The sequence below is a fragment of the Bos mutus genome, chromosome 28 (assembly GCF_027580195.1).
Source record: "Bos mutus isolate GX-2022 chromosome 28, NWIPB_WYAK_1.1, whole genome shotgun sequence".
Taxonomy (NCBI): Eukaryota; Metazoa; Chordata; class Mammalia; order Artiodactyla; family Bovidae; genus Bos; species Bos mutus.
In genome coordinates this window covers 15,625,949-15,638,836 of record NC_091644.1, presented here as the reverse complement: position 1 = coordinate 15,638,836, position 12,888 = coordinate 15,625,949, and the positions used below count along the sequence as shown (strand labels likewise).

At 38.1% G+C, this 12,888-nt stretch overlaps 1 protein-coding gene across 3 annotated transcripts in view; it reads left to right on the top strand.

The window, feature by feature from the left end:
- The window catches only part of ADK (adenosine kinase), a 549,091-nt gene that overhangs the window by 2,150 nt on the left and 534,053 nt on the right, over positions 1–12,888 (top strand). The window lies entirely within an intron of this gene.

Here is a 12,888-nt window from a genome sequence, read left to right as displayed (position 1 = left end):
ACACTATATGTCCATTTTACCAAGGAGGAAACAGGTATAGAGAAGTAACTTTATCGAGGTCAACTTTATTGACTTCACATTTTGATCAAAAGCCCTAGTGAACTGTTAACTCAGCTTTTGTTTTTTCTTGTTTTGTTTTTTGGTTAGTGTGTATAATTTTTTGTTGTTGCAATACATGAGCATATGATACTTAATAATTCTTAAACGTGTATAATGTTATTTTACAGGTCATCAGTGTCTGTCTACCTAAAACTTGTAAGTCTTTACTATGTGTAGACATGAAGGTAGGATTAGACACTTGAGTACTGGAATAAATCTTTTCATTTTGTGTGAAGACCTTTTGTGATTGGCTGTTCGTACTTTCGTTATATTCATTTGTCTTTAAGGATCTCTGTGATAATGTACTGAGTGGTTAGATTGTGTGCATTATTTATGATGACTTGCTTGACATTTAAGAGGTTAGCTACCAGTTTTGGTTAACTTTTAAGAGGATGGCTTATAAAGTCTGTTGTTCAGTCACCAAGTCGTGTCTAACTCTTCATGACCCCATGGACTGCAGCACACCAGGCTTCCCTGTCCCTCACTATCTCCCAGAGTTTTTTCAAACTCATGTCCATTGAGTTGGTGATATTATCCAACTATCTTATCCTCTGTTACCCCCTTCTCCTCTTATACAGGAAGTCCCCAAAACAAAAAATTATCCAGGGAAAAGTGACAATAATGTGGAGGTTGTAAAAACTCTGCTCTAGAGAGAGCATCTGACAAGTCTAGTTTCCCTTTCTCAAAAAATATTTTTCTTGGCTTTTTAGGGTTACTGAAGTTGGAAATAAGCTAGCTTTATCATGTTTTCACACTGGGTCAAGGAACAGAAGGGAACATTAATTGAGTGCCAGGCACACTAGGTGCTTTATATATGCTATCTCATTTAATCTTCCCAGCAACCTGTGAATGAGCCTTGTGTTACAGTGGTGTATGTAGGCCTGAAAGAAGTCCAGAAGCATTTTGGGGAACTGTTCCCTTGATAAAGATGTTCCATGATGATTCCCTGTATTTAGGACCACTTTCTTTTCTCTCTTTTGGGAATGTCATCCAAGTTCATTTCTTGAGCGGTCACCTCTGAGAGGATAGAGTTTCTTCCCAGGCTTTTTGAGCACATGCCAAGTGTATTCTTTTAGTCTTTCAAGTGCCTGTTATTTTAGGCATGGTGCTGAAAACTAGGTACACGAAGTGAGAGAGCAAAGAACCGGTACCATCTTCTTGGTGGGAAAATGACACCTGCGTATTCCAAAAGGTGACAGAGAGCTAACCAGGTGGAAAATAGGGTGTCTGGCTTTAAAGAAAAGTTTGTTTGGAGGTAGAAATGGGAGAGAGCTGCCTCTGCTGGGGAACTGCATCTGTTTGGTCTGACTAAAGCTGGAAGGTATAAAGGGGTCACGGTTTTGTACTGAACACTTTCACCTGTGTGATCTTTTTATCTTATGTCCTTCAGCCCCCAGACCTAATTTGAACTGCTGAATATCTCCTTCGGAGTGTCTTGCTGACACTTGAAAGTCATACATATCAAGCTAAATTCACCTGTTGTCCTAAATCTGCACCTTTTTCCATGGTCTGTATGTATGTTAATGGCGCCACTAACTTCTCTTATTCCAAAGTTTGGAGCCTAGATACGTGGTTCATTTTCCCTCTGTATATGGTTATCAAAGTTGGTCTTCTTCAATTATGTCTGATAAATTCCTTTTCTTTTCCATCCTGCTGCCACAACTCAAGTTTAAGACTTTATTTTGCTTAGACTTTGTATTGACTTTCTCACCAGTCTCAAGTTCTACCTAAGCTTCATTAAGAATAGCTCGATTTATTCATCATAGAAAATACTTGTAAGCTCTGAAGTTGATGTTAGGAAAGGCTGAATCTGAAGAGCCATTGTAACTCTTTCTGATGTTAGTAATTATACATTGTTCTGGGTCGTGGTTTAACAATTACACATTGTTCTAGGTCATGACTTTTATATAACTTATGCATATAAATTATATATAATTTTAATCTTGATTAAAAAGGAAACAAACAGCACTTCTCCAGTCAGCAAATGCTGAACTTTTCTCAAGTTATTGTTGCCTAACCATTTGTCTTCTATGGGCTCCTTTTAGTCTTTCCTTCTGTCTTTTACTTCACTAATCTCTCTGTTTTAAAATTGTGTATTAAACCTCAGAAAAGTCTGTAAGTATTTTGGATGACAAAGCAACAATAAACACTTTTTTTTTTTAATTTCAGAAAATTCTCTGAAATGTGATTTTTATAAATGGAGCATACTGTTCCCGGGGTGGCCTGTGGTGAGGATTAAATGTGGAAAATGTACGCATAGTAGAAAAGAGAAAGGATGATTGATCATGTGTCCGTAGTGTGTCGCTCAGTGCCTGGTCCTTGGGAGCTATTCAGTTAATGTTTGAGTGAATTATCAGCACAGCGTAGAGTGAGACTACTGAGTTTTACTTTTTTAGATCTTATGCTTTTAACAGTGCAGCCTAAAATCGAGTTTGGCTCTTTTTAGGTGACATTGCATGTTGCTTACATTACAAATTTAATCCTTTAATATTAAAGCTTTTGACTATGAAGGAAAATGAAAAATGGAACTCTTGGAGGTACTTTGTATGAATGCCTTAATAAAGTCCTTTCCTAGGCATTATAAATTAGGGCAGAGTGAGGGTGGTGAAAAGGCAGAGTCAGAGGAAAGCCTCCATGGATGGTCCTAGGTGTCTAGAGATAAACATGAAATGTGTGGAGCCCAGGCAAAGTCGGAAGGACTTTTGGTAAAAAGGCATTGAAAACTAAGTTTCTGGTATTAGGTATAGGCCTAGACTGAATAACACTAAATAAAACATGAAGCCAGTATGCTACTTTCTACCTGGAATATGGCTTGGCTTCCCTTCCAGACAATAAAATCCTGTCTGTATGCAAAATATTCAGAGTTAAATCAAAATTGTCGAGCATTCTGGTCAGAATGGAAGCCAGCAGAGGCGTAGTTAAGAGCATGGTCTCTGGAATCAGACCTTTGGTCCTTGGTCTTTATTAGCTGGTAATCTTGGTAAGATTGTTTAATGGCCCCATTCCTCTGTTTTCTCACCTTTTAAATGGATATAATAAAAGTACTTACCATAAAAGATTGTTGAGAGGATTTCACTAAAAAATAAATATAAAGTTGGCTCATAGTATGTCTGCAGTAAATGTTAGCTACTGCTGTTGTGGTAGTGTTTATCCTGCTTTTGGCTCCCTACCCTGTTCCGAACTGCAGTTACACATTTAAGCAGAAAAAGAAAAGATCCAGGTATACTCAAGAACAAGATAAACATCTCCAGGGACTGAAATGAAAAGGAAACATGCATTTAGATTCTGGGTTCAGGAGCAAGTGGAAATAACTTTGTGCAGGGGAGCTGGAGTCAGATACCCTGAGTGAATCTTGTAGCTGGATTGGGGCTGACTGAAAAGAAGGCTGAAAGCCTCTGTTCCTGGCTGTTGCTTTAAAAAGCTGTGAATCTGAAGTGGTGACACAGAAGTGGCTGAGCTGCCAGATGGCTTAAAGTTGGGAACTGTAATTTCTCCATTATCAACTGGTACAAGAGCACCAGACTTGGAGGTCATGAATCTAGAAGAGGGGTTCAGTTCAGTTCAGTTCAGTCACGCAGTCGTGTCCGACTCTTTGCGATCCCATGAATTGCAGCACGCCAGGCCTCCCTGTCCATCACCAACTCTCAGAGTTTACTCAAACTCATGTCCATCGAGTCGGTGATGCCATCCAGCCATCTCATCCTCTGTCGTCCCCTTCTCCTCCTGCCTCCAATCCCTCCTAGAATCAGAGTCTTTTCCAATGAGTCAACTCTTTGCATGAGGTGGCCAAAGTACTGGAGTTTCAGCTTTAACATCATTCCTTCCAAAGAACACCCAGGACTGATGGATCTTCATCAGAATGAAGAAGAATGGACTGGTTGGATCTCCTTGCAGTCCAAGGGACTCTCAAGAGTCTTCTCTAACACCATAGTTCAAAAGCATCAATTCTTCGGCTCTCAGCTTTCTTCACAGTCGAACTTTCACATCCATACATGACCACTGGAAAAACCATAGCCTTGACTAGATGGACCTTTGTTGGCAAAGAAGAGGGGTAGCTTACCTCAAAACCATTGGAAAAAGGAAGGGAAAGTCTGAGCCGGCAAACAGATAAGGAAGACCATTACTTAGAAAATAAACACAACTACCAGGAGATAAACTCCCTTAAAATCTACTGGATTGTTAGAGCAATTTCAGACTGATTTTAAGTATTTTTAAAGATCCTTAAAAAGATAAAAGAAATAATAGTTATTTAAAACATGTTATAAATAAAAAATAGTAAATATGAAGTAAATGGCTATGTAAAATAAAAAATAGTTACTGAAATTAACAAAAGTTGGTTAAACTCCAGTTCAAACACATTTAAAATGAAAATTAATGAGTTGGAAGATAGTACTGAGTAATTCTCCCAGTTGTAGTACAGAGAAATCAAGAAAAATCAAGAGAATATATATATTATATGTATATATACACGTGTGTGTTACGTTCGGTCATTAAGTCGTATCTGACCCTTTGCAGTCCCATGGACTGCAGCATGCCAGCATCCCTGTCTTTCACTATCTCCTGGAGTTTGCTCAAATTTATGTCCATTGAGTTGGTGATGCTATCTAACCATTTCATCCTCTACCACCCCCTTCTCCTTTTGCCTTCAATCTTTCCCAACATCAGGGTCTTTTCCACTGAGTCAGCTCTTTGCATCAGGTGGTCAAAATGTTGGAGCTTCAGCTTCAGCATCAGTCCTTCCAGTGAATATTCAGGGTTGATCTCCTTTTGGATTGACTGGTTTGATCTTCTTGCAGTCCAAGGGACTCTCAAGAGTTTTCTCCAGCACCACAATTCAGAAGCATCAATTTTTTGGTTTTCAGCCTTCTTTATGGTCTAACTCTCACATCTGTAAATGACTACTGGAAAAACCATAGCTTTGACTATTCTGACCTTTGTTGGCAAAGTGATGTCTCGGCTTTTTAATATGCTATATAGTTTTGTAATGGCTTTTCTTCCAAGGAGCAAAGGTCTTTTAATTTCATGGCTGCAGGCACCATCCGCAGTGATTTTGGAGCCGAAGAAAAGAAAGTCTGTCACTGTTTGCATTGTTTCCCTATGTATTTGCCAGCAAGTGATGGGACCAGATGCCATGATCTTAGTTTTTTGAATGTTTAGTTTCAAACCAGCTGTTTCACTCTCCTCTTTCACACTCATCCAGAGACTCTTTAGTTCCATTTCACTTTCTGCCATTAGAGTGGTATCATCTACATATCTGAGGCTTTTTATATTTCTCCTGGAAATCTTGATTCCAACTTGTGATTTATTCAGCCCGACATTTCATTTGATGTGCTCCACATGTAAGTTAAATAAACAGGGTGACAATATACAGCCTTGTCATACTCCTTTCCCAATTTTGAACCAGTCCATTGTTCCATGTCAGGTTCTAACTGTTGCTTCTTGACCTGCATGCAAGTTTCTCAGGAGACAGGTAAAGTGGTCTGGTATTCCCATCTCTTTAAGAATTTTCCACAGTTAGTTGAGATCCACACAGTCAAAGACTTTAGTGTAGTTGATGAAGCAGAAGATGTTTTTCTGGAATTCCCTTGTTTTCTCTATAATCCAACAAATTGGCAATTTGATCTCTGATTCGTCTACCTTTTCTAAACCCAGCTTGTACATTTGGAAGTTCTCCCTGGCAATACATACATATGTGTAAAAATTGAGGCATCAACTAATGTCTAATTAGGAGTTCCGAAAAGAGGAAAGAGTGTGAATAGTGGAGAGGCAATGTTGTTTTGCTGAAAGTTTTCTTTCAATTTAGGATTGAAGGATTCATTAATAAACCACTAGTTACACAGTAAATAATTTCAATATTTAACACAGGATTATTTGACTTAATCTCAACATATAGTCATTTCTTTACCACTAGAGCCACCTGGAAAGTCCATATAGTCATTAAAAGAAAAGAAACAGGAACAATAGAGGCAGTAGCATATGCATCACCACGTTGGCCAAATTCTACATCCAGACTTGAACAGCACTGGGAAGTCCTGAGTAACAGCAGTCTAGAGTCCTAGTGGGGAATAGGGTCCTGGGCGGTGTGTCGACCCCATAGGTGAGACTTCAATTGCAGTTTTGGAGGCTCCTGCTTATAATCACAGGCCACTTGACTTGGTGGTAGCAATTGTGCGATTACAGGCAGGAAGTCCAGGCAAGATCAGAAGTTGGTCAGAGGTCTGCTCCCTTACTTCTGAAGCCTGAACCAGACTGCCTCCATTTTAATTTCCCTAAAACATATTAGAAGAAATGATGACTGAGAATTTTCCAGAATTTAAGAAAGATCAAAGCCCTCAGGTTGAAAGGGTATTCCAGATGCGTTTAAGTGACATCATATGGTATTTGTCTTTCTCTTTCTGACTTACTTCACTTAGTATGATAATCTCTAGGCATCCATGTAGCTGAAAATGGCATTATTTCGTTCTTTTTAATGGCTGAGTAATATTACACACACCACATCTAATTTATCCATTCTTCTCTCAATGGACATTTTGGTTTCCATGCCTTCACTATTTTAAATCGTGCTGCTATGAACATAGGGGTGCATGTGTCTTTTTGAATTACAGTTTTGTCTGGATATGTGCCCAGGATTGGAATTGCTGGATCATGTGGTAACTCTATTTTTAATTTTTTGAGGAACCTCCATACTGTTCTGCCTACTGGCTATACCAGTTTACATTCAAATAGTGGGTTATTTTTGTTTATTATTTTTTATTTTTTTGTATTTTCCAACTGTTCTAAATTGAACATATATATTAGGACTTGATTTTAAGCTGGAGGAACTTGATGTATACTGAATACATATTTTGGTCAAGTGCTGAGTGGCTGAGTATCATCATTATAGAATGGACCTCTGGGATACTAAGTAAATCTGAAACTTTGTAAAATAAGCGTTAAGATTTTCGTATAGGTTATAGTCTTTTCATCTTTATTTCTGAAATCCCCAAAGCTCTGAAAACTGGAAATTAAAAAAAAAAGGTTTGAGATAGAATTAATTTGCCAGCAAAACTTGAACGGGTGTGAGGCTCCCTACAGTATTTATTTGTTGACACAAATGTGTGTGTTTTGCTGTAGATATATCTGCTTGTTAATGGCATGCTGCATGAAACCTTCCCGGGCAGTTTACAAAATATAGTACATAGAGTGTGTTACCTTCCTAAAATTCACAAACTTGTGAATCTCATAAAATTCTGGCCCTAAAACATACCTTGCCCCAAGGATTCAATAAAAGGATTGAGGGCCTTTTGAAAAATTTAAATACTCAATTTTTTGTTGTTGTTCAGTCGCAAAATTGTGTCTGATTTTGCGACCTCATAGACTGCAGAACACCAGGCTTCCTTGTCCTTCACTATTTCCTGGAGTCTGCTCACTCAGGTCCATTAAGTCAGTGATACCATCCAACCATCTCATCAAACTCTGTTTTAAAAATTCAGTTTTTTAAAGTTTACTATGCAGAGTACATCATGAGAAACGCTGGGCTGGAAGAAGCACAAGCTGGAATCAAGATTGCCGGGAGAAATATCAATAACCTTAGATATGCAGATGACAACACCCTTACAGCAGAAAGTGAAGAGGAACTAAAAAGCCTCTTGATGAAAGTGAAAGAGGAGAGTGAAAAGGTTGGCTTAAAGCTCAACATTCAGAAAATGAAGATCATGGCATCTGGTCCCATCGCTTCATGGGAAATAGATGGGGAAACAGTGGAAACAGTGTCAGACTTTATTTTTTAGGGTTCCAAAATCACTGCAGATGGTGACTGCAGCCATGATTTTAAAAGACGCTTACTCCTTGGAAGGAAAGTTATGACCAACCTAGATAGCATATTGAAAAGCAGAGACATTACTTTTCCAACAAAGGTCCGTCTAGTCAAGGCTATGGTTTTTCCAGTGGTCATGTATGGATGTGAGAGTTGGACTGTGAAGAAAGCTGAGCACCGAAGAATTGATGCTTTTGAACTGTGGTGTTGGAGAAGACTCTTGAGAGTCCCTTGGACTGCAAGGAGATCCAACCAGTCCATTCTGAAGGAGATCAGCCCTGGGATTTCTTTGGAAGGACTGATGCTAAAGCTGAAACTCCAGTACTTTGGCCACCTCGTGCAAAGAGTTGACTCATTGGAAAAGACTCTGATGCTGGGAGGGATTGGGGGCAGGAGGAAAAGGGGATGACAGAGGATGAGATTGCTAGATGGCATCACCGACTCGATGGACGTGAGTCTGAGTGAACTCTGGGAGTTGGTGATGGACAGGGAGGCCTGGCGTGCTGCGATTCATGGGGTCGCAAAGAGTCGGACACGACTGAGCGACTGAACTGAACTGAACTGATTGTGAGGAAACAACAGTTTCTCATCAGAATCACTTGCTAAAATATTCCTGCAGTCCCCATTCTACATGTTGATAATTCTAAGTCAATGCTTGTTTCAAAGGTCTTATTTGGCTAGTTTTTCCATAGTACTTGTGCTGGTTATGTCATTGAGTTCTTAGGTTTTTTTTCCGTTTCTGATAGTAACTGACTAAGGTAAAGACTTCAGGTTTTTGAATTTCAAGATTTAGAAGGCGTATTTCACTGGAAGTGGTCTCATGAACTCAAGTTTCACATACTACTTGAAGATGATACCTTTTGAATATTTTCCAAAGCAGATTTAAAGTTGTTGCCCTCTCTTCTATGTTTTACTTCTGGTGTTTTTGTTTGTACTTGTGCCCTCACATGATTTCTTTAAAAATGTTTCCATTTAGAAAACAATAATTAGTTTTCAACATAAGAACATCTAAATTTCCACTTGGAATTTGGCTTTCATCGCATGCATGCCGATTTCAGCACCTTCTGTAGAATAAGAAATTGTGTACAGCAATTATGTAAGAAACCCAGTTTGCTTACTTATTAACAGGCTCTCACAATTTTGTCAGCAAGCCGCACTTAGTCATTAGTAAACCCAGCTATTTTTCTGTGTTAGCTGCAAATACAAGATTATAGGTCTGGAAGTAGCCTATGTGATCACTGATCACTCACAAAATTAGCGATTATTGGAAATGATATTGAAGTAGTTACTTGGCTTTTTTGCCGTCTAGAGGCTCAGGCTGGACTTTGGTGTATCCATAGTAGAACCATTTCTAATTCTCTAAGAGACTCAGTTGACTCAAAGAATGGGAAGTCTAGCCAAATATGACTCATTCTAGGAATGCATCCTTAGCTTCTATTATCCTCTGGTATTGAATTTATTTCTCACACAGGCCATCTTAAATGTAGTAAGAAAGACAGCATTTTTCATCCCTAAGCCCACAATCTCATGAGCCCAAAGGCAAGACTTTCCACATCTGTTTAACGGTTTTGAGAATATTCTGATTGGCCCTGCCTGGGTTACATACCCACCATTGAACCAATTAGCGTCTCAGAGGTGGGGATTTTGGCCAGCCTTGGAGGTACTCTTACTCTTTTTCCTGTGTGCGTGTGTTTATATATGTTGGGGAGTGTATGGATGTTGAGGAAGACACTATAATCAACAGCTCTACCAGGAACTTGAAGGGTGCAGGAGGTGGTGTCATTCTCTCAGCAAGAGAAAAATTCATTATGGCACTTAAAGAAAATATTTACAAAAATGAACAAACAATCCTCTCCTGTCTCCTGCTGCCACTGGAAACCTCATTCCTCAAGGTCCAGACAAAGTCTATCTCCCTTATAAAATTTTCCTAATCGCCAGGCCTGGGAACGGCTCTGTCTGCTGCTTGGTGCTTTATGCTTCGTATCATTGCAGTGCGCAGTGTGTGCGTGTTTCATCTTGTCTACTGCTACTTGAAGTCAGGAAACTAGTTGAACAACTCTCAATGCTTTATAACTAATTACTTCATTGCAACATAGGCCCTAAATTTTTGTTCAATGAATTAATTAACTCTTTAAAGAGGTTTGAAGCTTTGTAGTATTCAGTGGTGCAAAATGGAATCATATATTGACTGTAAATTGTTATCTGTTCAGAAGAGTTGACAGAACTCTTAATGAAAATGTTTCATGGTTCTTGGACCTTTGTTTTTTATTGTCATGGGGAGTGAGCTTGTGTGTGAAATAAATCCAGTGCTGGAGGACAGAGGCCAAGAGATGCACTCTAGACTGCATTTCTGTTCTTTCTGATGACTATAATAAGCTTTGACTGTAATAATCATCTCATGCATTTGTCCATAGGGAAAATTACCTCAAAAGAAATATATTTCTCCTGTATTAATGGCTTCCCAGGTGGCACAGTTGGTAAAGAATCTGCCTGCCAGTGCAGAAGATGCAAGGGACTCGGGTTCGATCCCTGGGTCCAGAAGATCCTCTGGAGGAGGAAATGGCAATCCATTCCAGTATTTTTGCTTGGAAAATTCCATGGACAGAGGAGCCTGGTAGGCTACAGTCCATAGGATTGCAAAGAGTTGGATACAACTAAGCACACACAATCAACCAACCAACAACACTATATTAATAGAAACGTATTATTAAGGCCATGTTGTCAGTGTTTTCTTTCTTAAAATAAATATAGTACCACTGCTTATTTGGTGGAGAAATGAATTTTCTGAAAGAGTGAATTTACAAAGAACTCAGTGACCTATCAGAATGGTCAGTCTTTTCCCTATGGGTTTGCAAGTCCACATTTAGTGAGATTATTTGCATTGTAATGAACTCCAAAAGCACTGAAGGTTAGCAGTATTGGTTCTTGATTTCATAACATACTGTGTAACAATGTACTATGTAACCAGTAAGTGATATCGCAAAATGGTCTTTTTAAGAAACTTGTCTCTATTGACTCATCCAAGAGGGGTCACTTGAAAACTATTGAAATAGAGCAAAATAATCAAATTCAGATGTCTTAGGGTTCTCAAATTCCTTTAAGCTTGATGTAGCAAAGAAAATAGTTTTACCCTTTGAGCCCTTGAGCTAAAGTTTGGAAACCCATGTTAAGTTTCTGAGTTAAGTAAGTTAAACAATTTGTTTATCTTTTTAAACAAACAGTTCAAATGTGTTGTCTTTGAAGTTAACCGCATTAGAGATTTGAACATTTTCTTATTTTGTAGTCATGGCTGAGGAAGTCTTGGGTTCCTCCTAAAATAGAGTTTTTCAGAAATTGTTTTTCTTATGCAGAGCTTACTAGACCTTCGACTTCACTTCTATGTGAAGCCTGAATAAGCTACATTCCTGAGAAGACTTGTTAGTATCCTGTGACTATCATGTCAGATTCAAAGCTCTTTAAATGCTCTCTTGTTGAACAAGATGTTGCTTCTTTTTACTCATAAAACAGGTTAAAGCAGGCTTTCTTAGGCTTTCCCTTTTAGGAGCTATTTTGGTATTTCCAAAGAAGGCCAGGGAATGCTGGTGTGAGTAGGAGTAGGAACAGGGGTGGGAAGAGATGTCTAGGTGTGCAAACCCTAAGGTAGGGTAGGATCTCATAGAGTTGAAGTTTCCTGCAAATCTCAGTATTAGATGTGGTTTTGAAATGATAATTTACAATTTCACGTGAATTTTTTGAAAACTCTGAACATGTTTTAGACCCTTTAGATTGTCAGTGCCTGGGGAGGTACTTAAAATCAGTCTCATATTTACCTTGTGTTTAGAGAATTGAAGCCCAGTAGGTTAAATATGAGTCATGTAACATAGCTATTAAGTATCTGAAATGAAATTTGATGCCAAATCTTATAATTTCTCATTGTCCTACTTTCTAGAACAGGAAATGAAGCATCAGTTTTTTTTTTAAAGATAAAAATAACATATGAATACGTCAATAACTTTCACTTAGATCCTCACAAGGCCACCAGGTAACTACCTTCTGCTGAGGAAATAGACCCAGGGAGGTTAAGCGTCCCTAAGTAGTAAGCTCTCATTTCACACTCAGGACATGTGATTCACATTTCTTGGTGTGTGTATTACACTCTGAAGACAGAAATTGAGAACTTGTCAGAATAAATTCTGTATGTGAGAGATAAGCACACTATTTAAGGAAATTCTGTTTTCTGTTTAGTAACCTTGTTTAGATTTTTGTCTTTCAAGTTCTGTTATTCACATATGTAAGTGTCCAGCCCTCCTCACCCCCTAAAATAAACTTGTGGGATATACTTAATTGTAAGCTTTGCAGTGGATTAACTCATTGAACTTCAGTTTTGAGCAGGTTGTGTTTTCCATTAAAAGCCTTTTTTGCTTGGCATAAGCCAATTTTGCTTATGTTTTGAGAGTTAAAATGTTCCAACTAAGAGAACAATTTCTGATAAGTTTTTATTTACCTTGGAAATTTTGTACTTTTCTCTGATATTGACGATTTGAATGTTATGACTTAGCATTATTAATTATTATAATAATATGGAATAACCATTACTGTCCACAGAATTTAATATGCTCAAGATTATACAATAAATGGCAGAGATAGGGTTCAAACCTGAATCTGTCTTAACGTTTAGTAATTAGCTCAAATATTCAGGTATTATATAAACAATACAGCAGGAATCAATAGTGATTTATGGGATTAAAAAAAATAAGCAAGCCCTTTGCTTCAAAAATACTCCTAAATTATATGTGAAACTATTACTAGTAATCTAAAAATCTATGAATTAATCTTAATATTATTAATAATTTAAAATTTTCTAAAAATATTCTACCAAATCTGAGATGGCAGTGGTGAGAATTCTTTTTCATTAGAAAAGGCCTGCAGCCACAATTAGTCTTCGACCTCAAACAGAAAAAAAGCAACATTTTTAAAGAAATGGTAAAATGTTCAGTTAGCCTACTTTTAAGGAT